Genomic DNA, 27,958 nt, shown 5'->3' with positions numbered 1-27,958 from the left:
GAATTAAGAAGCAATAGCTTAAGAAATGGCACAGACACTTCTTTATAAAATATTTCTATTATATTTTTAGTACCACATTTATATGTATTTCATGCTGAAAACTTGAATTTTTAAAATCCCTTTCTCTCTAGAAGGGACTTAATTGTACATACCTTTTACATCAATGATGTGAGATGTGGTGTTTTCAGAGAGGATGACTGAGCTCCCTAACTTCACACAAGTGACTCCTGCCTCAACTCTGTTAACAATTTGATCTAAAGTTTCATGAGTCTCTAAAAAACCTTTCCCTTTTTTATTGTATGTGATTTTCTTTAGGAATTAAGATTTGAAGAATGTAACATGAATTAAAACTTGTAACCTGAAATTTTTGTACTCAAAATGTATCCTATCAGTAAAATTACAAGTGTAGGTTTTTTTGTTTCTTGCAGATAGAGCAGGGTGGACTTGTAGAGTTGTCTGTCTTTATGATTTAAAATATATTATGTTCAAAAATATGTTTCTACCCTCTTTACAAAAGTGAGTCAGCAGATTACAATTGCATTTTTATTTTTTGTTTACAATTGCATTTTTAAAATAAAGAATTTATTGGCCTTTGCTTTTAATGAGTCTTTTAATGAGAGGTATTTGTAGTTGTTCTGAAAGCATGTGTTAGCACGCAGCTTTTGTAAAAATATGGTAGGACTATGCTTTCAAAAACACTTTTTCTTTTGTCTAAAGGCAAGCATTGGGGGAATTATGTGAATTGGTCACACAGAACACTGTAGTGATTTATAGTTTGGTTGTAGTTTTTGTTAAATAAGGAGTATTTTATTAAATAAAAATGCTTGGTTGTTGATTTATTTATGATAGCCATTCTGACAGGTGTGAGGTTGTATCTCATTGTGGTTTTAATTTGCATTTCTTTGATGATTAGTGATGTTGAGCATCTTTTCATGTCTATTGGCCATCTGTATGTCTTCTTTGGAGAAGTATCTATTCAGCAGAACCTTTGCCCATTTTTAATTGGATTGTTCAGGGGTTATTTGGTGTTGAGTTTTATTAAATTCCTTGTAAATTTTGGATATGAACCCCTTATCGATGTACTGGCAAATATGTTCTCCCATTCAGTGGGTTGTCTTTTCATTTTGTTGATGGTTTCCTTTGCTGTGTAAAAAATTTTTAGTTTGATATAGTCCCATTTGTTTATTTTTTTCTTGTTTACCTTGCCTGAGGTGATACATTAGAAAAAAATATTGCTATGAGAAATGTCCAAGATTTTACTGCCTATGTTTTCTTCTTGGATTTTTATGATTTAGAGTCTAATTTAAATCTTTAACCCATTTTGACTTTATTCTTGTGTATGGTGTAAGAATCCACTATCTTTAAAATATAATTTGGCCAGGCGTCTGGTGGCACAGTGGATAAAGTGTCGACCTGGAATGCTGAGGTTGTTGATGCAAAACACCAGGCTTGCCTGGTAAAGGCACGTGTGGGAGTTGATGCTTCCTGTTCCTCCCCCTTCTCTCTCTCCCTCTTTCTCCTCTAAAGGTAATAAATAATAATCTAAAAAAAATACATAATTTGGATAAACATTGAAGAGCATTCCCACAGTAATGCCATTTTCTCTTTCATGATTAGTATACTCAGTTTGGGATTTTTTTTTTTTTAAGAGCTTTTGCTCTCAAGTCTTTAATATGAAACTGAAAACAGTTTGTAAGGAGTGTGGAAAATTAGAAAATGAATTAAAACATCTTATTTTTGATATTTAAACAGTGGATATATACTATATATTGGATACACACACATATATACACCTGCAGAGTCTAATTTTGGGAGAATGATAACATATTTTTAAAAGAATTTCTAAAAAGCAGGTTCTTTGAGTGAAACAGCCTATGACAGATATTGCCTTTCTTTCCCCACGGCTAAAGGTATTACTGGCCCATCATTTTTAGACTGGGTGGTTGAAAGGATTATATGAAAGAAATAATAGTTTAAAAACAGAAAGCTGGTATTTAAAAAGTTAAAAAGCTTTTTGCCACCATTCTTTTATTATTTTTCTATTGAAAAATGTTTCCTCCAAAACATATAGTCTTTTAAAAAAAATTTTGCTGAAATCAGGTTATTTCATACAAAGGAAACACAATCAAATTTGCCCTAGTCTTGTATTCCTTGTTGAACTATCTGGATATCCTTATTTTGGACACAAGAAGCAAACCTTCCCAAGTGTTTTCCTTTAGATTGAATTTATTATTGTGGGGATGGTGGTGCAGGTGTTACTTGTATTTTTTGTTTGTTTTCATTTTTGTTTTATTTTGATGGTTATCGAATAGGATGATGTTCGAAAGAAGTTGATTAAAAACAAAGCTTGCCTGTGTAATGAAACATTATTCAGGGAGATCTTGACCTAGGTTTTCTACTGGAGATTGTTCTATAACTTCTTGACATCTGATACAAAATTATGGATTTCAATAAGTTCTTTAATCTCAGTTCATACCTATTGTAAGGCCACCTCAACTCCAGTTTCTCTAGGATTCTCATATACTAGGCCACATATGAGTCACGAGGGCACATGTTGGTTTAAAGTTGCTTTTTTGTTTTTTTGTAACTTCCTGTAACCATGCTGTGCACCGTTTTGCCATACTAATCTTAAAAAAATGTTTTTCCTTGTCACACTTTGTTCTGGAACATACATATAGTGTCTCACTTGCTGCCTACCTGAATCTTAAACTAGCTTTCTAGACATTTTATAATCCTATCCCATTCTTTTTATCCTCCATATAAATATTTTCAAGATAAACCACAAAGTATTTAACTTATTTCTATTTTGGATTTTTCATGAGTGTATCTCTAGTAGCCGTGGCCAACACAGCCACCTGGCTGGTGCATGTTCCCATTAAATTCAGATAGATGGTAATGAAACAGCAGAGCCAAAAACTGGTGAGCCATCTTTTATTCTAGCCTCGCACTGGCGGGCAAGTAAATACACACAGAGGGAAACATTTCCCTTTCCATTCAGGGTTCCCAAAGCCACTGACTTTCTCCTGGTTTTCCTAGAATCAAAGGCCCCACCAGCCCTATTCACTTCTGTTCCCCATTTCCTACTCTCTGCACAAACTCTACACAAATTGACTTCTCCTTCAGCATCCCACCATCTTGGCTGCCTGCTTCCTCTGCAACAACGTGGCCTCTTTCTCTTAAAACTTTTTGGTGTGAAACCCCTCCTTCAGCACATATTAGCATAACCAAGCCCCTTCCTAAGCAGGAAGGTAATTAGCATTATCACCTGACAGCATCATCACATGGGTAGCGGCCATTTTTAACAATAAAAGTGAGCAAAATCAAGTAACACAAATTTTACAAACTTATTTGCCCAACGAGTAACAAATTAATTTATTTGTATCTTAAGGAAGGTATTGTTAATCCTTCAGGTAACCTAAATTTAACCATGTAATGCTTTCATTATACTTTATTATCTCTCACATCAATAATAAGAAAGGAAAAATTTCACAGCTTTTCCTTTTCTTTTAGTATACTGAATACAGAATGGTGTTATAACAATTGTAACTAATCTTAGACATAGAATATAGTAGAAAGTCCTTATCTTCTGAGGATGGTCTCTAAGACCCCTAGTGGATGCTTGAAATGGTGGATAGTAAGTACCCTATGTGTACAAAATTTTTATTATACACACATACACTTTATAGTTTCTCTCTGGCATATTTGAATTGTCAGCATCACTATCATTGCATTTTGAGCCAATTTTATAATAAGGGTTACTAGAATGCAAGTAATTAACTTTGGTACCAAAACAGTTCATCTGATAACCAAAATGACTACTCTAGAAGTACAGCTAGTAAGGAGTGGGTAGCATAAAAGTATAGATATGCTAGAGAAAGAGACGATTCATCCCAGGCAGGGCAGAGCGGGAGGACAGAGGACGAGGTTTCATAACACTAATCAGAATGGAATACAATTTATTTGTTTGTTTGTTTTTTTAAGTGAGAAGAGGGGAGACAGATTTCTGCATGCACCCCAACTGGGATCCATCCAGCAACCCCATCTGGGGCAGTTGCTGGAATCAACCAAGCTGTCCTCAGTACCCGGGGCCAATACTCAGACCAACAGAGCTATCCTCAGAGCCCTAGGCGATGCTTGAACCAGTGGAGCCACTGACTGTGTGAAGGGAAGAGAAAGAGAAGGGAGAGAGGGATGATGTTGGGCAGATAAAATGTATTATGCTCACTTTGTTAAAGTGGTGCTGCCCACGTGGAGGCCGTTGCCCAGGTGATATTAATGTGTGTCTCTCTGGGCAGGCAGAAAGAATCCTTGTAGCCTGGGGCTTGGCTTTGGGATTAAGCCTTTCCTACCCTTTTTTGATATGGGGTGGTACAATCCAATCATGCCTCAGAGAAGTGACTTTGTATTAGAGACTTCCCTATTTTGTATATTGGATTAAGAGTTTGGATTTCTACACTATAAAATGGGGACGGAGTGGGAGCTGGCTCTTGGTTCCTGAGATTATCATTAGAGGAGAGAGCAGAGAGGAGAGCAGAAAGAGGCCATGTGGCCAGGAAAAGCATCCAAGATGGCAGAGTGCTGAGTGAGATGCCAGTTTGTGTAGAGTTTGTATCTGGGACAAGGAAGGAGATGGGGAACTGAGGAGAATAAGGCTGGTGAGCTAGAAACCTTTGATTCTAGGAAACTCGGATAAGTCAGTGGCCTTTGTGAGCACTGAATGTGAGTAGGTTTTGGAGCCCAGTGTGTGTTTTTACTTGCCCGCCGGGTACAAGCTAGAATTGAAGATGACAGCCCATCAGTTTGTGGCTCCGTTGTTTCTTTACCGACTGTCCGAATCCAATGCGAACCTGCATGGGCCAGGCGGCTGCTGTGATGGTGGCCCTGGCCTTGGCTGCTGGCTTTACAGATGAGAAGAGAAGCAGATGGTCACTTCTCATGTGTGCCCTTACTGGGGATTGAACCAGGGACCTCCACATGCCAGGCTGACACTCCAACCACTGAGCAGATACAATTTCAAGCTTAAGAATTGTTCATTTCTTATTCATTTAGTATTTTCGGACTGAGGTTCACTGAAACTTGGGTAACTGAAACTGGGAAGAAAAATTGTGGATAAGGAGGACTACTCTACTGAAAGTCACTTCTTTGACTCCTGGGTCTCAGAAGCTAAGAATGAGTTACTTGGTTCTCTAAGCCTTAGTGTTCTCATCTGCAAAACGGAATGGCCTAGATCAGCAGAAATACTTATGCCCTCACCCTGACCAAGACCAATTAAATTAGAATCTCTGAAGTTAAGCTCAAGTAAGCGTTTATATGTTTTCTAAAGTTTCCAAGATGATTCTCATGTAGAGCCAGGGTTGAGAACCACTGAACCATGTGATTTGTAAAATGGGACTACTCTGTATTTGGTCCATGGACTGATTGCCAATCTGCAAAACTGATTACAAGTTCATGAGGGCATGTAGAGCTTGTGCAAGAATGCAATCAACTAAAGCACTAGTGTACTTATTAGTTTGCCTGATTTATTTTTTTTCAGCAAGCCTTTACTGATTAAGGAAATAATGAATTTAATTTACACTAATGCACAAGGTCCTTATTTGGTCTTTAAAAAAAATTTTTTTTTAATTTAAACAAATTTAACAGGGTGATACTGATCAATAAGAGTACATAGGTTTAGAGAAAACGTCTCCACATCGTTTGGACAGTCGATTTTGTTGTATACGCATCACCCAAAGTCAAATCATCTTCTGTCACCTTATATTTGGTTTACCTTTAAGCCCCTCTCCTTCCCTTATCCCCCTTCTTGTTCACCCCTCCCTTCCCCCTGGTAATCACTGCACCCCTGACTATGTCCATGAGTCTCAACTTTTTGCCCTACTTATGTATGGAATCATACAATTCTTAGCTTTCTCTGATAGACTTATTTCATTCAGTATAATGTTATCAAGGTCCATCCATGTTGTCATAAATGATCCTATGTCATCATTTCTTATGGCTGAGTAGTATTTCATAGTATATATGTACCACATCTTCTTTTATCCAATCCTCTATTGAAGGGCATTTTGGCTGTTTCCATGTCTTGGCACCGTGAACAATGCTGCAGTGAACATGGGGGTGCATGTGTCTTTACATACCCATGTTTTCAAGTTTTGTGGGTATATACCCAGTAGAGGGATTACTAGGTAATATGGTAGTTCTATTCTTAATTTTTTGAGGAACTACCATACTTTCTTCCATAATGGTTGCACTAATTTACATTCCCATCAATAGTGAATGAGGGTTCCTTTTTCTCCACAGCCTCTCCAGCACTTGTTATTACCTGTTTTATTGATAATAGCTCATCTGACAGATGTTAAGTGGTATCTCATTGTAGTTTTGATTTGCATTTCTTGAACAGCTAGTGATGATGAGCATTTTTTTCATATATCTGTTGGCCATTTGTATTTCTTCTTGGGAGAAGTTTCTGTTCGTGTCCTCTTCCCATTTTTTTATTGGATTGTTTGCTTGTTTGTTGTTGAGTTTTGTGAGTTCTTTATATACAGTGGTACCTTGAGATATGAATTTAATTTGTTCTGTAAACAAGCTCGTAAGTCAATCAACTCGTATCTTGGAATTTTTCTCGGATCTCAAACAAAAATTTGAACCGAGTCGCAGCTCATATGTTAAAAAAATTCATATGTTGGTCTGTTCGTATCTCAAGGTACCACTGTATTTTGGATATTAACCCCTTATCTGAGCTGTTGCTCAAAAATATCATCTCCCATTTAGTTGGCTGTCAGTTTTGTTGCCAGTTTCTTTTCCTGGGCAAAAGCTTCTTAGTCTGATGTAGATCCATTCATTTGTCTTTGCCTTCACTTTCCTTGTCTATGGAGTCAAATTCATAAAATGTTCTTTATGGCCAAGGTCCATGAGTTTAGTACCTATGTTTTCTTTTATGTAATTTATTGTTTTAGATCTTATGTTTAGTTCTTTGATCCATTTTGAATTAATTTTTGTGCAAGGAGATAAACTGTAGACAAATTTTATTCTTTTGTATGTAGCTTTACAATTTTCCCAGCACCATTTATTGAAGAGGCTTTCTTTTCTCTCTTGTGTGTTTTTGTCTCCTTTATCAAAGATGATTTGACCATATGTATTTTATTTTATTTCTGGTCTATTCTGTTCCATTGGTCTGTGTGTCTATTTTTCTGCCAGTACCAAGATGCTGTTTTGATTATCGTGGCTCTATAATATAATTTGAAGTCACTTACTGCAATGCCTCCAGCTTTGTTTTTATTTTCCTTAGGGTTACATTGATTATTCAAGGTATTCTATGATTCCATATAAACCTGATGATTTTTTGTTCCATTTTTTTAAAAAAATGACATTGGAATATATATTTTTAAATTATTTTTATTTTATTTTATTTTTTTTACAGAGACAGAAAGACAGAGTGAGGGATAGACAGGGACAGACAGACAGGAACGGAGAGATGAGAAGCATCAGTCATTAGATTTTTGTTGCGCATTGCAACACCTTATTTGTTCATTGATTGCTTTCTCATATGTGCCTTGACCGAAGGTCTTCAGCAGACTGAGCAATCCCCTTGCTTGAGCCAGCGACCTTGGGTCCAAGCTGGTGAATTTTTGCTCAAACCAGATGAGCCCACGCTCAAGCTGGTGACCTCGGGGTTTCGAACCTGGGTCCTCTGCATCCCAGTCTGACGCTCTATCTACTGCGCCACCACCTGGTCAGGCAACATTGGAATATTGATTGGAATTGTATTAAATTTGTATATTGCTTTGGGTAGTATGGCCATTTTAACTATATTTATTCTTCCTATCCACAAACAAGGAATATTTTTCCATTTCATTGTCTTTTTCAATTTCCTTTAATAATGCTTTGTAGATTTCAGTATATAGATCCTTTACATTCTTTGTTATGTTTATTTCTAGGTATTTTTTTGTTGTTGATGCTACTGTAAAAGGGATTTTTTTTTTAATTCTTTTTCTGAGGTTTCATTGTTGACATATAAGAAAGCAATAGACTTCTGTATATTTATTTTGTATCCTGCAACCTTACTGTATTGGTTTATTGTTTCTAATAGCTTTTCTGTGGAGTCTTAGGGGTTTGCTATATACAGGATCATGTCATCTGCAAACAGTGAAACCTATACTTCTTCTTTCTTAATATGAATGCCTTTTATTTCTTTCTCTTGTCTGATTGCTCTGGCTAGAACTTCCAGCACTGTTGAATAGGAGGGGAGAGAGTGGGCAACCTTGTCTTGTTCCTAATTTTAGAGAAAAAGTTTTCAGTTTTTTACCATTTAGTATGATGTTAGCTGATGGTTTGTTGTAAATGGCCTTTATTATGTTGAGGTATTTTCTTTCTATACCCATTTTCTTAAGTGTTTTAAACATAAAAGGATGTATTTTTTTGAATGCCTTTTCTTCATCTCTTGATAGGATCATATGGTTTTTGTTCTTTGTTTTGTTGATATGGTGTATTACATTAATCGTTTTACGTATGTTGAACTATCCTTGTGCTTCTGGGGTGAATCACACTTGATTACAGTGAATTATTATTTTAATGTGTTGTATTCGGTTTGCTATTATTTTGTTTAGGATTTTTGCATCTGTATTCATTAGAGATATTGGTCTGCAGTTTTCTTTTTTTGTGTTGTCTTTACCAGGTTTTGGTATGAGGGATATGTTGGCATCATAAAATGTGTTTGGAAATATTGCTTCTTCTTCCATTTTTTGGAAGACTTTGAGAAGGATAGGAACCAGTTCTTCTTTGAATATTTGGTAGAATTCACTAGTATATCAATCTGGCCCCTGACTTTTATTTTGGTGGAAGTTTTTGATAGTTGTAGCTATTTCCTCCCTGCTTATTGGTCTATTTAGACTTTCTTATTCTTCATAACTAAGTCTAGGATGATTGTATTGTTCTAGGAGTTTATCCATTTCTTCTAGATTGTTGAATTTGGTGGCGTATAATTTTTCATAGTATTCTGCGATAATCCTTTCTATATCTATGATATCTGTGGTAATTTCTCCTCTTTCATTTTGGATTTTGTTTATATGAGTCTTTTCTCTTTATTCTTTAATGAGTATTGCCAGGGGTTTGTCAATTTTCTTGATCTTTTCAAAGAACCAGCTCTTTGTTGTATTAATTTTTTGTATAGTTTTTCTGTTCTCTATTTTATTTATTTCTGCTCTAATTTTTATTATTTCCTTTCTTCTGGTTTTGGGTTGCCTTTGTTCTTCTTTTTCTAGTTCCTTAAGATGTGATGTTAGGTTGTTTACTTGGACTCTCTCTTGCTTTTTCATATAAGCATTTAATGATATGAACTTCCCTCTTATTACTGCTTCTGTTGCATCCCTGAGGTTGTGATATGTTGTATTGTCATTTTCATTTGACTGTATTTATCTTTTCATCTCTTCTTTTATTTCTTCTTTGACCCATTCATTTCTTAGAAGTATGTTGTTTAATTTCTACATTTTTGTAGGTGTGTTTACTTCTTTTTTGCAGTTGAATTCTAGTTTCAAAGCCTTATGATCAGAGAATATGCTTGGTATAATTTCAGTCTTTTTGAATTTGTTGGTGTTGGTTTTGTGGCCCAGCATATGGTCAATTCTTGAGAATGCTCCATGTACACTGGAGAAAAATGTATATTCTGACATTATGGGATGAAATATCCTGTAGATGTCTATTATGTCCATTTGTTCTAGTGTTTCATTTAAGGCCAATATTTCTTTATTAATTTTCTGTTTGGATGAATGATCTAAAGCCATCAATGGTGTATTGAAGTCTCCAAGTATGATTCTGTTTTTTTCAGTTTGCACTTTTAGATCAGATAGTAGTTGTCTTATATATTTTGGTGCTCCTTAGTTTGGTGCATATATATTAAGGAGTGTTATGTCTTCTTAATACATTGTCCCCTTTATCATTATGAAATGTCCATTCTTGTCTCTGGTTACCTTTGTTGTCTTGTAGTTAGCATTGTCAGATATAAGTATAGCTACTCCTGCTTTTCTTTGAATATTACTTGCTTGGAGAATCGTTTTCCAATCTTTCACTTTGAATCTATTTTTATCCCTGTAGCTTAGATGTCTCTCTTGAAGGCAGCATACTGTTGGGTTTTGCTTCTTTATCCAATCTGCTACTCTGTGCCTCTTTATTGGTGAGTTCAGTCCATTTACATTTAGTGTAATTATTGACACTTGAGGATTTCCTGTTGCCATTTTGTATACAGCTTTCTGATAGTTTTGTGTCTTGTTTGGTTCTTCTTTGTTTTTCTGTCATTTGTTTTTGTTTGGTGGTATTCCATACTTTTATCTTCTGTTTCTCCTTTTTTTAAGCTATGTGTTTCAGTAGTGGCATTTTCAGAGGTGGTTACCACTAGGTTACTAGAAGAAAAATTATATTTATTAGAGTCCATTATCTCATGAGTGCTTCTGCACCTCATCCTCCTTTGTTACTGCTGATCTTTATCCTTTCCCTTTTGTGTTATTGTCACAGATTATCCCTGTTTTTATTGTGATTTTATTTAAAAAAAATTTTACTTGTAATTTTGTCTTGTTTTCTTTTTTGTATCTGGTTGGATAAACCCTTTTAGTATTTCCTGTAGTAGAGGTTTTCTGGCGATAAATTCCCTCAGCTTCTGTATGTCTGTAAATGTTTTCATTTCCCCTTCATATTTTTTTTTTTCACTTTTTAAAATTGAATTTATTGAAGTGACACTGGTCAACAAAATGATACAAGTTTCAGGTGCACAATTCCAGAACACACCATCTGTACAGTGCATTGTGTGTTCACCACTTCCCGTTTCTGCCCATCAGCATCTCTCCCCATATGCCCTCCTCCACCTCCTGCCACCCCGCCTTTCTTAGCACCCCCCACACTGTCGTTAGTGGCTAGGAGTTTTTTTCACTTAACAAAGATATTACCAAAAAGGTCACAAAATTCACTTGCATGTTTTCTACTGCTACAAAAATATAATTTTCTAGCAATATTATGAATCAACATAACTGTAACTATGCTGTTTCCTACTATTTATTCCATCAGAAATAGCCTCATTCTGGATTAAATAGAATTGTTATCAGAAATAGAAGCAGATTCAAAACTTTAAGCTTATTCTAAATAATGAAAATGAGAATGAAATACATCTTACATTTCTCATTAAAATAACTTCAGTAATTTATGATTATGCATGCTTGATTAATTTTTTTTTAATAAATTTTTATTAATGGTAATGGGATGACATTAATAAATCAGGGTACATATATTCAAAGAAAACATGTCTAGGTTATTTTGTCATCAAATTATGTTGCAAACCCCTCGCCCAAAGTCAAATTGTCCTCCGTCACCCTCTATCTAGTTCTCTGTGCCCCTCCCCCTCCCCCTAACTCTCTCCCTCCCTCCCTCCCATGTCCTCCCTCCCCCCCCCCCACCCTTGGTAACCACCACACTCTTGTCCATGTCTCTTAGTCTCATTTTTATGTTCCACCAATGTATGGAATCATGTAGTTCTTGTTTTTTTCTGATTTACTTATTTCACTCCTTATAATGTTATCAAGATCCCACCATTTTGCTGTAAATGATCTGATGTCATCATTTCTTATGGCTGAGTAGTATTCCATAGTGTATATGTGCCACATCTTCTTTATCCAGTCTTCTATTGAAGGGCTTTTTGGTTGTTTCCATGTCTTGGCCACTGTGAACAGTGCTGCAATGAACATGGGGCTACATGTGTCTTCACGTATCAATGTTTCTAAGATTTTGGAGTATATACCCAGTAGAGGGATTGCTGGGTCATAAGGTAGTTCTATTTGCAGTTTTTTGAGGAACCACCATACTTTCCTCCATAATGGTTGTACTACTTTACATTCCCACCAACAGTGAATGAGGGTTCCTTTTTCTCCACAGCCTCTCCAACATTTGCTATTACCCGTCTTGTTGATAATAGCTAATCTAACAGGAGTGAGGTGGTATCTCATTGTAGTTTTGATTTGCATTTCTCTAATAACTAATGAAGCTGAGCATCTTTTCATATATCTGTTGGCCATTTGTATCTCTTCCTGGGAGAAGTGTCTGTTCATGTCCTCTTCCCATTTTTTTATTGGATTGTTTGTTTGTTTGTTGTTGAGTTTTATGAGTTCTTTGTAAATTTTGGATATTAGGCCCTTATCTGAGCTGTCGTTTGAAAATATCATTTCCCATATAGTTGGCTGTCTGTTTATTTTGATATCAGTTTCTCTTGCTGAGCAAAAACTTTTAATTCTGATGTAGTCCCATTCATTTATCTTTGCCTTCACTTCTCTTGCCATTGGAGTCAAGTTCATAAAATGTTCTTTAAAACCCAGGTCCATGATTTTAGTACCTATGTCTTCTTCTATGTACTTTATTGTTTCAGGTCTTATATTTAGGTCTTTGATCCATTTTGAATTAATTTTAGTACACGGGGACAGGCTGTAGTCGAGTTTCATTCTTTTGCATGTGGCTTTCCAGTTTTCCCAACACCATTTGTTGAAGAGGCTTTCTTTTCTCCATTGTGTGTTGTTGGCCCCTTTATCAAAGATTATTTGACCATATATATGTGGTTTTATTTCTGGGCTTTCTATTCTGTTCCATTGGTCTGAGTGTCTATTTTTCTGCCAATACCATGCTGTTTTGATTATCGTGGCCCTATAATATAGTTTAAAGTCAGATATTGTAATGCCCCCAGCTTCATTCTTTTTCCTTAGGATTGTTTTGGCTATTCGGGGTTTTTAATAGTTCCATATAAATCTGATGATTTTTTGTTCCATTTCTTTAAAAAATCTCATAGGGATTTTGATGGGAATCGTATTAAATTTGTATATTGCTTTGGGTAATATGGCCATTTTGATTATATTTATTCTTCCTATCCAGGAACAAGGAATATTTTTCCATCTCATTGTATCTTTTTCGATTTCCCTTAACAATGCTTTGTAATTTTCATTATATAGGTCCTTTACGTTCTTTGTTATGTTTATTCCTAGGTATTTTATTTTTTTTGTTGCAATCGTGAAGGGGATTATTTTTTTGAGTTCGTTTTCTAATATTTCATTGTTGGCATATAGAAAGGCTATGGACTTTTGTATGTTAATTTTGTATCCTGCAACCTTACTGTATTGGTTTATTGTTTCTAATAATCTTTTTGTGGAGTCCTTCGGGTTTTCGATGTATAGGATCATATCATCAGCAAAAAGTGATACCTTTACTTCTTCTTTTCCGATATGGATGCCTTTTATTTCTTTGTCTTGTCTGATTGCTCTGGCCAGAACTTCTAGCACCACGTTGAATAAGAGTGGAGAGAGTGGACAACCCTGTCTTGTTCCTGATTTAAGGTAGAAAGTCCTCAGTTTTATGCCGTTTAATAGGATGTTGGCTGATGGTTTATCATATATGGCCTTTATCATGTTGAGATATTTTCCTTCTATACCCATTTTGTTGAGAGTCTTAAACATAAAATTGTGTTGTATTTTATCAAAAGCCTTTTCTGCATCTATTGATAAGATCATGTGGTTTTTGTTCTTTGTTTTGTTGATATGGTGTATTACGTTAACCGTTTTGCGTATGTTGAACCATCCTTGAGATTCTGGGATGAATCCCACTTGATCATGATGTATTATTTTTTTAATATGTTGTTGTATTCGGTTTGCCAGTATTTTGTTTAGTATTTTAGCATCTGTATTCATTAGAGATATTGGTCTGTAGTTTTCTTTCTTTGTTCCATCCTTGCCAGGTTTTGGTATGAGGGTTATGTTGGCCTCATAAAATGTGTTTGGAAGTATTGCTTCTTCTTCAATTTTTTGGAAGACTGAGTAGAATAGGAACCAAGTCTTCTTTGAATGTTTGATAGAATTCACTAGTATAACCGTCTGGGCCTGGACTTTTATTTTTGGGGAGATTTTTAATAGTTTTTTCTATTTCCTCCCTGCTGATTGGTCTGTTTAGGCTTTCTGCTTCTTCATGACTCAGTCTAGGAAGGTTGTATTGTTCTAGGAATTTATCCATTTCTTCTAGATTGTTGTATTTGGTGGCATATAATTTTTCATAGTATTCTACAATAATTCTTTGTATATCTATGATGTCTGTGGTGATCTCTCCTCTTTCATTTTGGATTTTATTTATTTGAGTCCTGTGTCTTTTTTCCTTGGTAAGTCTTGCCAAGGGTTTGTCAATTTTGTTGATCTTTTCAAAGAACCAGCTCCTTGTTTTATTGATTTTTTTCTATAGTTTTTCTGTTCTCTATTTCATTTATTTCTGCTCTGATTTTTATTATCTCCTTTCTTTGGCTGGTTTTGGGTTGTCTTTGTTCTTCTTTTTCTAGTTCCTTAAGGTGTGAAGTTAAGTGGTTTACTTCGGCTCTCTCTTGTTTGTTCATATAGGCCTGAAGTGATATGAACTTTCCTCTTATTACTGCTTTTGCTGCATCCCAGAGATTCTGATATGTCGTATTTTCATTTTCATTTGTCTGTATATATCTTTTGATCTCTGCGCTTATTTCTTCTTTGACCCATTCATTTTTTAGAAGTATGTTGTTTAGTTTCCACATTTTTGTGGGTTTTTCCCCCTCTTTTTTGCAGTTGAATTCTAGTTTCAAGGCTTCATGATCAGAAAATATGCTTGGTACAATTTCAATTTTTCTAAATTTGCTGATATTGTCTTTGTGGCCCAACATATGGTCAATTCTTGAGAATATTCCATGTACACTAGAGAAAAATGTATACTCTGTCGCTTTGGGATGAAGTGTCCTGTAGATGTCTATCATATCCAGGTGTTCTAGTATTTCGTTTAAGGCCACTATATCTTTATTTATTCTCTGTTTGGATGACCGATCTAGAGCCGTCAGTGGTGTATTGAGGTCTCCAAGTATGATTGTATTTTTGTTAGTTTTTGTTTTAAGGTCAATAAGTAGCTGTCTTATATATTTTGGTGCTCCTTGGTTTGGTGCATATATATTAAGGATTGTTATGTCTTCTTGATTCAACTTCCCCTTAATCATTATGAAATGACCATTTTTGTCTCTGAGTACTTTTTCTGTCTTGTAGTCAGCATTATTAGATATGAGTATTGCTACGCCTGCTTTTTTTTGGGTGTTGTTTGCTGGGAGTATTGTTTTCCAGCCTTTCACTTTGAATTTGTTTTTATCCTTGTTGCTTAGATGTGTTTCTTGTAGGCAGCATATAGTTGGGTTTTCTTTTTTAATCCATTCTGCTACTCTGTGTCTTTTTATTGGTAAGTTTAATCCATTTACATTTAGTGTAATTATTGACACTTGTGGGTTCCCTACTGCCATTTTATAAATTGCTTTCTGTTAGTTTTGTATCTAGTTTGATTCTTCTCTTTTGTTTTTCTATCATTTGTTTTTGTTTGTTTGTGTTCCATACTTCTTTCCTCTGTTGCTACCTTTTTAAAGTCAAGTGTTTTTGTGGTGGTTTTTTTAAGGGTGGTTACCATTAAGTAATGAAAAGGGTACCTACCATATTCATTGTAGTACCCTATCTTATAAGTATTTCTGCACTTCATCATCCTTTGCTACTGTTAATCTCCATCCTCTCCCCCCTTTTTTTCCTTTGTTGTCACAGTTTAAGTTTGGTTTTATTGTGTTTTTGGTGGAGCTGTTACTTGTGGTGTTGTTTTCTTTTGTTCTTTGAATCTGGTTGGAAAACCCCCCTTTAGTATTTCCTGGAGTGGGGGCTTTCTGTTGATAAATTCTCTCAACTTTTCTGTATTTGTGAATGTTTTTATATCTCCTTCATACTTGAAGGATAGCTTTGATGGGTATAGTATTCTTGGCTGAAAGTTCCTCTCTTTCAGGGCTTTAAATATTGGGGTCCACTCTCTTCTAGCTTGTAGAGTTTCTGCTGAGAAATCTGATGATAATCTAATAGGCCTTCCTTTATATGTTGTACTCTTCTTTTCCCTGGCTGCCTTGAGAATTTTTTCTTTGTCATTGGTTTGTGTCATCTTTATTATGATGTGCCTTGGAGTGGGTTTGTTGGGGTTAAGAAAACTTGGTGTTCTGTTTGCTTCTTGAATTTGAGGCTTTAGTTCCTTCCACAGGCTTGGGAAGTTCTCGTCTATTATTTGTTTGAGTATATTCTCCATTCCATTTTCTTTCTCTTCTCCCTCTGATATAGCTATTATTCTTATGTTATTCTTTCTGATGGAGTCAGACAATTCCTGTAGGGCTTTCTCGTTTTTTATTATTTTTGAGTCTCTTTCTTCTTCTCTCTGTTGTGCCTCAAGTTGTTTGTCTTCTATTTCACTAATCCTATCTTCAATCTGGGCTGTTCTGTTAGCTAAGCTTGTTACCTCGTTTTTCAGCTCGTGAATTGAGTTTTTCATTTCTGTTTGATTTGTTTTTATAGTTTCAATTTCCTTGGTAATATATTCTTTGTGTTCATTGAGTTGTTTTCTGATCTCCCTATATTGCCTTTCTGTGTTTTCTTGTATCTCTCTGAGTATTTTTAAGATTTCTCTTTTAAATTCTCTGTCATTTAGCTCCAAGGCTTCCAATATGTTAAGTCTTTTCTCCATAGATTTTTCCACATCTATTTGTGTTACCTCTCTTTCTTTTGTATCCATAATATTCGATTTCCTCTTTCTTATCGGCATTTGAGGGTGGTCTTATTGATAGCACTAATTAGAATTAATAAAGAGGAAAAAGTAAAAAAAAAAAAAAAAAAAAAAAAAAAGGTAAAACACCCCACAAAAAAAAACCAGTAATAATTTATTATTTCCCCCTTTTTTTCTCTCTTCTCTTTCCCTCCTCTCCCCTCCTCAGGGAAATATCGTGCCTATAATGGAGGGCCTGATTTGGGGTGAAGAGTTCAAGGGGCAAAAAAAAGGAAGTAGGGGCCTACTAAATGTAAAAAAAAAAAAAAAAAGGAAGAAAATCTTAGACAAGCATAAGATGATTTGCTTGTAAGTGATAGTCAACTAAGAGATATAATGAGAGGGATAAGAGGGAACCAAAAAAAAGGACCAAAAAAGAATAATAAAGAAGAAAAAATAAAAATAATAAGTAAAAATCTGTTGTATTAAGTGGAGCGAAGACTAAATATAATGGAGACCTTGGGTTGGGAGGACCCAAAATGTCACAAAAATAAACAAACAAGAAAAAATAAAAATAAAATAAAAACAAAAGCAAAAAAGAGAAATAAAGCCAAAAAAAGGCCTTGAGTCCTAAATTAACTTATTTGTTCGTGATTGAGGATTATATGGGATGAAAGTAAAATGAGAAAAGAAAAAACGAATAGAAAGGAAAAAATAAGAAAAAGAGAACAATGAAGGAAGAAATAAAATAGGGAGAGAAAAAAACAAAATAAAGCAAGACAAAAAAAAAAAACAAAAGAGGAGAGAGTGAGAGTTAAGTGTTTTGGAGTATAACCTTAAAGGAGGGTGAGGATGAAGAAGAAAAATAAAATGCAACACTCATGGGTAGTGTAGTTCAAGAAAGGGGAAGCATGAGATGGGCAGAGAATAGAAGGACCGAGGTGGAGGATGTAAAGGCAAAAAGATAGAAGAAACAAACAACAACAACAACAACAAAAAATTAGTGGATCAAGTTGTAAAGTGTGTGGGTTTTTCTTGATTTTGAGAGGTTAACTTCTTCCTTTTTCTTTTCTCTCCCTCTTCCTGGTCCGTGACTCTGTACCCCAGGCTCTGCCCCTGTGTCACACTTAGGTAGGGATTTGCAGTTGATGGGATTCTATGGCAATGTCCTATAATTGTCGTTAGTCTTGCTGGTAGTCAAGGCTTGTTGGCGTTTGCAGGGTCCAACAATGAGAGAGTTTGCTTTCCTGGATTCTCTCTCCTAGTCCCCCCTTTCTGAATTAGCAACCTGGTGATCCAGCTATAAGGCTGCAACTGCTTCTGCCTGGGGAGTAAGAGGCTCAAAGAGCTGGGAAATCCCCACTCTATCCCCACTCAGTGCAAGGCTTTGGGAAAGGCTCTGGTAGTCTAGTGTAATCAGGCGGGGGTGGGAGTCAATTGTTGTCAAGGTGACTGTTCAGCGCCTATCATTCAGTTGGACCTCTCAACCCAGGCTTTCCACACTTTGTGGCCTGTTTTTGCTGGGAAGAAGAGGCACTAGTCTCTGCTTGCGACTAGTGTAGTATAGATCTTATTATCTGTCAAGTCCTTCTTGTTATCGTTTATCCCTGAATATGGAGGCTCTATCAATCAGAAGTTGCCCCCCGCCGCCCCTTTAGCGAGAGGCACTAAAAAATATCACGCCTCTTGTCTTGGGTCGCTGAACTGAGAGAGATCTTATCAATTAGAACCGAGGGTGCACAGATTTCATGGGTTAAGCTAATTTCAGTGATTGGGTCGCAGCTGTGCTCCCAAAGGTATTTTAGGCTGCCTGCGCGCGCCCCTCCCCCAACGCTTGATTGTTAGCTTGAATGGCTGGGTGAGGTGCCCCGCCCACGGAGAGAATCTCCCAAGCCTCTCCCGCTCGCCCCGCCATTGGCGGCTGGACCGCACCAGGCGCAGGATAATGGAGCCCCCTGGGTGTGCGGGCCAGCAGGGCGCCCTGGGCGCGTGGAATGCCCAAGGCACGCGCGCGAATGGGGCGCTCTGGGCACCGGTGGCCGGCGACCCCCACTCACTGTGTGCGGGCCGCTGGGAACGTCAGCGGTGCTCAACCGGACCGGGCGCGCGCGCGGCGGCTCGCAGCGGCGGCAGCTCGTGGCGGCCGCTCGCGGCGGCACCTCGCAGGGGCTCGCGGCGGCTCGCCGTGGCGGCTCGCGGAGACCGCTCGCAGCGGCTCGCGGTTCCCAAGTATATGGGCTGACTCACCACAGGCGCACTTCCTTGCGGTTTGAAAGAACGTCCCTGTGGTAGATTCCTCCACACCCTCGTCTCTCAGATTCAAGTGATAACAGTCCTTTCGCTATCAGTTTGTGTGGAACTCCGGAATGCTCCGAGGATAAATTTTTCTGTTTCTAGTTGATAAATTTGTTGTGATTTAGGGGAGAGCTGTCGGACGCGCTGCTCACGGCGCCATTTCCGTGACGTCACTCCTCCCCTTCATATTTGAAGGATAACTTTGATGGATATAGTATTCTTGGTTGATAGTTCCTCTTTTTCAGTACTTTATATGTTGGGGTCCACTCTCTTCTGGCTTTTAGAGTTTCTGCTGAGAAATCTGATGATAGCCTAATGGACCTTCCTTTATATGTTATATCCTTCTTCTCCCTAGCTGCCTTGAGGATTCTTTTTTTGTCACTGATTTATGATAATTTCATTACGATATGCCTTGTAGTAGATTTGTTTGGGTTGAGGTAACTCGGCATTCTGTTTGCTGCTTGGATTTGAGGCTCTAACTCTTTCCACAGGCTTGGGAAATTCTCATCGATTATTTGTTTCAATATGTTCTCCATTCCCTTTTCCCTCTCTTCCTCTTCTAATACACCCCTTATTCTATTTTTTTTAAACTTTTTTTTTCTTTTTTTTCTTTATTCATTTTTAGAGAGGAGAGAGAGAGGGAGAGACAGAGAGACAGAGAGAGAGAAGGGGGGAGGAGCTGGAAGCATCGACTCCCATATGTGCCTTGACCAGGCAAGCCCAGGGTTTCGAACCAGAGACCTCAACATTTCCAGGTTGATGCATTATCCACTGCACCACCATAGGTCAGGCTACACCCCTTATTCTTATATTGCTCTTCCTGATGGAGTCAGACAATTCTTGTAGGGCTTTCTTATTTTTTTAAATTTGTGAATCTCTTCTTCTCTCTATAGTATCTTTAGTTGCCTGTCTTCAGTGTCACTGATTCTCTCCTCTATCTGGCTTGTTCTATTGGCTAAGCTTGTTACCTCATTTTTCAGTTCGTGTTTTGAGTTTTTCATCTCTGTTTGGTTCTTTTTTATAGTTTTAATTTCCTTGGTGAAGTACTCTTTGTTCATTAAGTTGTTTATTGAGCTCACTAAAATGCCTTTCAGTGTTTTCTTATATCTTATTGAGTATTCTTGGAGCTTCAATCTTGAATTTTCTGTCATTAAGCTCCCAGGTTTCCATGTAATTGAGATTTTTTCCTGGGGATTTTTCATCATCTATCTGAGCTAGGTCTCTGTCTTGTATATCCATATTTGATTTTTTTTTCCTTGATGGCATTTGCAGGTGATATTGTTAATAACCCCAATCAGAGATAATTATTCCTTTTTATGGCAGGGGGAGCTGCACTACAAGATTTGCCTCTGCAAGATTCTTGGGTGATCTATTAAGACTTAGCTGTTGCCTTTGTAATGAAGAAAGCAGAGTCATCTCATTGGTAAGAGGGGCTTATTGCTAGGGCTATGCAACTTTATGATACTGGCACTGGCTGACCAGGAGTCCTTCAGGTCCCCACAGAGCAGGAGATCTAGTCTCCGGGTGCCCCTGCCTCTCACAGGAGAGAGCAGCCTGAGCACCTAGTGGAGGGGGATCCACCACCACTGCTGTTTTCACAACAAGGGGAGCAATGAGGAACCAGGAGGTTGTGGTGCCAGAGTCCAGTCCCTCCTCCAATATCATTTTAAACTCTCCAGGGACAGCCCTGAGCTGGGCTGAGGGTGCGTGCCACAAGCCAGTATCCCTGAGTTTCGGGAGCAGCTGAGTCAGGCATTGCAGCTTGGGCATCCCGTCCACACACGCTAAGTTCCCTTTGGCAAGCCGGTGCCCGAACTTCAGAGTTGGTGGGGCGCAGATCCCAGATCAAGCGCATCTGGCACCACAAGGCTAAATTGTGCTGGTGGGGTGGGCAGATAAAGCGTGCCCCAGTGTCCTGTGGGCCGATCTCCACAAGATATTCACCAATGGTTCTTGGGAGCTTACCACTGGCTTTGTGTGTGCCCCGTGCCTGTAATAGCTCAGCCCTGCAATCACGGGTGCAGCAGACACTGGGAAGCGGCCCTGCTCCCTGGTGGGCACCCCTTGCTCTGCTCCTTCCCCCCAGGCTCTCCAACCGGCTCAGCTCCTCTAGGTCTGAGACAAAGCCTGCACAAACAGTGCCTCCCTCCCTCAGGTCTGTGAGGAAGGGGAAAGACTCAGTCCTCTGGTATTTTCCTTCTGTGCTTTGGCCCGCCTTGTGCAATCGCGATTATACCTTTGTCTATCTGGTGTGTGTATATTTCAGGTTCATCTGGGTGTTTTTCTCTGCATATAGTTGTAAAATTTGTTGAAATTTTAAGGGGAGAGATGAGGAGTGTCTCTCATTCCGCCATTTCTCTCCACAGATTTTTTTAATATGATCCCTTATTTGGTCTTAAAGGAGCACTTTGGCCCTTTTCTTTCCTAGTTCATTCCTAGTTGTGACTGAATACTTAATATGTAGTTGTTTAAAATTTGTGAATTTATTATTGCAATATTAATTAAAATTATAAAAATTATTAGATAATAGAAATAGCAAAGTTTGAAAAGTTAAAAATACAAATGTTGGGTGACAGTTTTTCAAAGAACAAATGAAAAGTTTTAGGTGTCAGTCTTTTAAATTGCAAACATTCCACTCAACCACCGTGATATAATTTAAATATTTTATGCCATAATATACTACTTTAGTGCTCCATTCTTTCTTCATTATCACAACAGATAATCAAATTACATAATTATTAAAAATTTCTGGGCCCTGGCCGGTTGGCTCAGCGGTAGAGCGTCGGTCTAGCGTGTGGAGGACCTGGGTTCCATTCCCGGCCAGGGCACATAGGAGAAGCGCCCATTTGCTTCTCCACCCCTCCGCCGCGCCTTCCTCTCTGTCTCTCTCTTCCCCTCCCGCAGCCAAGGCTCCATTGGAGCAAAGATGGCCCGGGCTCTGGGGATGGCTCTGTCGCCTCTGCCCCAGGCGCTAGAGAGGCTCTGGTCGCAACATGGCGACGCCCAGGATGGGCAGAGCATCGCCCCCTGGTGGGCAGAGCATCGCCCCCTGGTGGGCATGCCGGGTGGATCCCCGTCGGGCGCATGCGGGAGTCTGTCTGACTGTCTCTCCCTGTTTCCAGCTTCAGAAAAATGCAAAAAAAAAAAAAAAAAAATTTCTGCAAGGTTTTAAAATGTAAAATACTCTGTAATATATTAAATAGGACTCTAATAATGACAGCTAAAGAAAATTAAAATAATTGCTATTAAATGTGTCAGTTACTAAATATTATTCTGAAAACAACTCATAACCATAAGGATTTTTCATGAATAGACTGAGAATATCAGGTTCATAAGAAAGTCTTGACTATTATAGAAAATGATTTAAGCCCTGGCCGGTTGGCTCAGCGGTAGAGCGTCGGCCTAGCGTGCGGAGGACCCGGGTTCGATTCCAGCCAGGGCACACAGGAGAAGCGCCCATTTGCTTCTCCACCCCTCCGCCGCGCTTTCCTCTCTGTCTCTCTCCTCCCCTCCCGCAGCCGAGGCTCCATTGGAGCAAAGATGGCCCGGGCGCTGGGGATGGCTCTGTGGCCTCTGCCTCAGGCGCTAGAGTGGCTCTGGTCGCAACATGGCGACGCCCAGGATGGGCAGAGCATCGCCCCCTGGTGGGCAGAGCGTCGCCCCTGGTGGGCGTGCTGGGTGGATCCCGGTCGGGCGCATGCGGGAGTCTGTTTGACTGTCTCTCCCTGTTTCCAGCTTCAGAAAAATGAAAAAAAAAAAAAAAAAAAAAAAAAGAAAATGATTTAAAATTGATTGTATAATGCAAACCTTATAAAATTATAAGCTCATTTGTATTTATTGGTAGTAGGATTATAAATAGTATTGGTTTAAAATTAATCTATTTGGAATAACTAGTATTTTGGCTCTCTCTTTCAACTCTGAATAATTTTATATATTAAAAGTCAAAAATATATCCTAAAATTCTAATTTAATGGAAGGTCTCATTTGAACCACTAATTTCTAATTTTAAGGACACTTTATGTTATTGATACATTTGAAATTTTTCTATTATTTTGATTGACTTATAAATTAATATAGGAAATTATTTATTTTGTGTCAGCCAATATTCATAGGTTATGATAGATTATTCTAGATTGGCATTGGCAGCTCTTTACTATCAGCGGTTAATTTTCAAAGTAATCAGGATCCTCTTTATCCGCTGTCTTGGTTAATATTTATTTATTCTGATTTTTTGTTTTTAATAATAATGTATTTTGCTTTTTTCCTTCTTTTACTGCTCCCCCCCCCCAATTACTTTGGCAGTGAAGGTAGTCTCAATCACAGATATTCTTGGCTTAAAAATGTATGTATATGAAAGACCAATGTAATTAAAAGTTTTGAGTAAGCTCCAGATTAACTTCTACAGATGAACAGCTGGTTCAGTTTGACCATCTGTGATTACTGCCCTTTATAAAAATAATTTTCTTCTTTTCATCTTATTAATTCCCAGTCTTTGGTTTTTCCTAATCCATTTAGTATGTTGTAAACCCAATCTTTTAATCATGATTAGCCTCTAGATTGAAAAATAATGAGGAAAGTATGGTGGTTCCTCAAAAAACTGCAAATAGAACTACCTTATGACCCAGCAATCCCTCTACTGGGTATATACCCCAAAACCTCAGAAACATTGATACGTGAAGACACATGTAGCCCCATGTTCATTGCAGCACTGTTCACAGTGGCCAAGACATGGAAACAACCAAAAAGCCCTTCAATAGAAGACTGGATAAAGAAAATGTGGCACATATACACTATGGAATACTATTCAGCCATAAGAAATGATGACATCAGATCATTTACAGCAAAATGGTGGGATCTTGATAACATTATAAGGAGTGAAATAAGTAAATCAGAAAAAAACAAGAACTACATGATTCCATACATTGGTGGAACATAAAAATGAGACTAAGAGACATGGACAAGAGTGTGGTGGTTACCAGGGGTGGGGGGAGGGAGGACATGGGAGGGAGGGAGGGAGAGAGTTAGGGGGAGGGGGAGGGGCACAGAGAACTAGATAGAGGGTGGCGGAGGACAATCTGACTTTGGGCGAGGGGTATGCAACATAATTTAATGACAAAATAACCTAGACATGTTTTCTTTGAATATATGTACCCTGAAATATTAATGTCATCCCATTACCATTAATAAAAATTTATTTTTAAAAAGAAAAAGAAAAATAATAATTATAAATGACATTGTTTAAATGTTTTAATAAATTGTAGAAGCTGAGATTATAGGTATTTTTAAATTACTATGACCGTTTCCAAGATGTATATATAACTAGAATAATAAAACAAATTCCTATGTATGTATCACTCAGGTACAACATTTATCAATTCACATAGAATCTTATTTTGTCTATACTTCCATCCACTGTAGCATATCTCAGACATCATATAATTTTATCTATATTCCTAACAGGATTATTGATGACACATGGAGTCCAAGAATCCCATTGAATGTTCAGAAGTAATTGGTAATAAAGGATCTTTGCTAGAAGGACATAAGAATTTTCTGCTAGAGTAAAAACTGTCACATAATAACTACCATTACTAAGACTGCAGTGGATAAAATGCCCTCACAGCAGCTCGACAGAAAAACCCTGACATTATCTTCTTTCCGTGATTCTGCAATGCAAATTTTTATTAGAAATTGTAAACATTTTAGTTTGCATAATACCATTTCTATTTTAAGTGAACTTATAATTCCTTATAATAATATTCAGTACCATAGTGAGCAATTTTGAGCTTACTAGTGACACACATGGAAAATACTTGGTTTTACTGGTTTCTCAGTTGAAATACAATAGCTGAACTGCTTGCATTACCTATCAAATGGGTAATATTTTGCAAATATGTAAGTATTAATTTTTAAATAAAAAGAAATAGTTCTTAATCTTGATTAAAGATTTTAAAAAATGAGTACATCACCTACCCTTTAATTTGTTTCAATGTGTTAAAACAAAAATGGAATTAGTGGAGAGAATGGCTTAATGAAATACCAGTGAAGAAGGTCATAGTGAAATTATTATTCCATAACGAAAATGTAACCTCTTTTAGATTGCAGATATTATTGTTACAGGAAAATAGCCAATGTGCAGTACATGGTGGAAAGTCAATATTCTGGAGCAGTAAGGTTTTTCCCCTCTCATTTTTGTGATCTGTGGCTTTCAGGTTAACTATTAGGTATGGTTTTTCCAAATCCTGCAGGGGAGAAAATAAAATGGATTGACAAGTTTATTCTTCAAGCTATTCTAATTCTAGTCATTTTAAATTATTTACTAAAATTATTCTTGAGTTGTAAATATGCTAATAAGTGTGACCATTTAATGAACTACATTTTCAAAAATGCAAATATAGTGTGTCAGGTTAGAATAAGGCTTTAAGAAATCAAAATCTCATTTTGAAAGGATCTTGAAGATTTAAAAACCTTTTTAATTCTATCAGGTAAGAAAATATTCCAATTTTACTATAAGTATTTGTAGTAAGTTTTTCTGTTAAAAGATTATTAAGAATTAGATCAAAGACTGAAAGTGTCAGTAATCTTCACAATATTAAAAAGATAAAAATACCCATTATAAAGGCTAAACAATGGTTCCCCAGAATCCATGCATATGTTATTTTCCACGACAAAAGGGGTTTTTCAATGAGATTATCCTGGATTATATAGGTATCGCAAAGTAAACCCAAGGGTCCTTGTAAGAGGGGGCAGGAGTGTCAGAGTCAGAAAAGATGTGAGACTTGAAGATGCTATGATGCTATCCTTTTATTTTTTTTTATTTTTTATTTTTTGTATTTTTCCGAAGCTGGAAACGGGAGACAGTCAGACAGACTCCCGCATGCGCCCGACCGGGATCCACCTGGCACGCCAACCGGGGGCGATGCTCTGCCCATCTTGGGGCGTCGCTCTGCTGCAATCAGAGCCATTCTAGCGCCTGAGGCAGAGGCCACAGAGTCATCCTCAGCGCTCGGGTAAACTTTGCTCCAGTGGAGCCCTGGCTGCGGGAGGGGAAGAGAGAGACAGAGAGGAAGGAGAAGGGGAGGGGTGAAGAAGCAGATGGGCACTTCTCCTGTGTGCCCTGGCCGGGAATCGAACCCCGGACTCCTGCACACTAGGCTGACGCTCTACCACTGAGCCAGCCGGCCAGGGCTTGATGCTATCTTTTTAAGGTGGTGGTAGAGGCCCTGTGCCAAGGAATGCAAATCACCCATAGAAGCTGGAAGAAGCTTTGAGGAAATGGACCTTACCTAGATCCTCCAGAAGTAACGCAACCTTGATTTTAGGACTTCTAATGTCCAGAACTATAAGATAAATTTATGTTCTTGTAAGCCACTAAAATTGTGATAATTTATTATAGCCTCAAGAGCAGACATACACTTAATGAACAACTGTCAAGAGTGGTACTGACCTATTGATACTAAAAAGTATTTAAACAAACTTTAAAAAAATAAGGCCCTGGCCAGTTGACTCAGTGGTAGAGCGTCGGCCTGGCGTGCAGGAGTCCCGGGTTCGATTCCCGGCCAGGGCACACAGGAGAGGAGCCCATCTGCTTCTCCACCCCTCCCCTTCTCCTTCCTCTCTGTCTCTCTCTTCCCCTCCCGCAGCCGAGGCTCCAGTGGAGCAAAGTTTGCCCGGGCGCTGAGGATGGCTCTGTGGCCTCTGCTTCAGGCACCAGAATGGCTCTGATTGCGGCAGAGCAACACCCCCTGGTGGGCATGCCAGGTGGATCCCGGTCGGGTGCATGCCGGAGTCTGTATGACTGCCTCCCCGTTTCCAGCTTCGGAAAAAATAAAAAAAAAAGAAGCAACTACTACAAGTTGATCCTTCCCACTCATCCCCCTACCCCTTTCTCCATTTCCTCTCTCTAAAATAAAAATCTTAAAAAATACATATATATATAATATATATATATATATTATATATATATATCTTTCCTTGAAAGATTTATTCGACTTTTTATGTACTCAGGGAAAATAGATAAGTCCTATTCCAAATTAGTTTTTTTCTCTTAGAGATATTACATAGATGAGATCCATACTTCCATGGCCCAGAATATTTTCTGATGTTCCTGAATGCCCATGAAATGTACTTTCATGACAGTTTTGCAAGTGGCTTCTTGACTGGGTTTTCCACTTGAAGTGTAGATCATGATATTTATCATTTTTATGCATTATGTATTCATTACTTATATGTGTACGTACAATGGTATTTTAGTTACAAATAGCCTTAGACATAATTATTACCCTTCATATTACAGTTTAAAAATTATCAAATTATGTTTGGTTAGGTCATGACCATCCATTTGATCAAGATGGCTTTAGTCTATTCTATGACAATATATTGTGTTAATACTCAACAGTTATCTCATTGTGAATCCTTTACTACTAGGGAAAATAGTGCAATGTATCAATGAATGTACAGATGAGTGAAGCCTATCCCTACCACTAATTAGTTATTTTAAGTACATGACATATTTAACACTTCATGCATTTTATTTTGGTTTTGGAGGTTCCATCATTGAAACTCAATGTCCAGTAAATATAAGTAGTTAAATTACTTTTGTGTGTTTTTCTAACATCTACTCTTAGGTTTATTGTCATGAAAAATTTTTCAAAATTAAATGTTAAATGAGAATGTGAGTTTAGTAAAATGAATTGAAGGTTGTAAAACTAAAGCTAAGAATATTGCGTGTCACACATGTTCTGGAAAGTTTTATAGCAGACTTTTTAATCTTTTACTACTGAAACTCTCTGCTAGTTGAATAGCAACTCTCTATTTCCTGTCCCCCATCCCCTAACAACCAACATTCTAATTTGTGTTTATGTCAGTTTGACTACTTTGGATATCTCACATGAGTGGAATCATGCAGTATTTATCCTTATATGACTGGCTTATTTCATTTACTTCAGGTCATCCAGATTCATCCATCTTGTTGCAAATGAAAAGATTTCTTTCTTTTTTCAAGGTTAAATAATATCCCATTGCATGTATATACCACGCGTTCTTTATCCATTGTCACTGGTTCTTTTTACCTCTTGGCTATTGTGAATCACACATC

The 27,958-nt window shown here is 37.6% G+C and overlaps 1 protein-coding gene across 3 annotated transcripts in view; it reads left to right on the top strand.

Annotated features, from left to right (window-relative positions):
* HS2ST1 (heparan sulfate 2-O-sulfotransferase 1) overlaps positions 1-27,958 on the top strand; it is a 225,236-nt gene that overhangs the window by 128,645 nt on the left and 68,633 nt on the right. Inside the window, exon 1 of one of the 3 annotated variants that reach the window (XM_066268732.1) lies at positions 20,183-20,284. The exons of the other annotated variants lie outside the window; for them this stretch is intronic. The gene's annotated coding sequence lies outside the window, so the exon portion shown is untranslated. Of the gene's footprint in view, positions 1-20,182; positions 20,285-27,958 lie in introns of those variants that run through there. 3 annotated transcript variants of the gene reach the window in all.

Source organism: Saccopteryx bilineata, chromosome 3, assembly GCF_036850765.1.
Source record: "Saccopteryx bilineata isolate mSacBil1 chromosome 3, mSacBil1_pri_phased_curated, whole genome shotgun sequence".
Classification (NCBI taxonomy): Eukaryota; Metazoa; Chordata; class Mammalia; order Chiroptera; family Emballonuridae; genus Saccopteryx; species Saccopteryx bilineata.
Note: the sequence above shows the minus strand (reverse complement) of the source record. Positions and strands in the feature narration are given on the sequence as shown.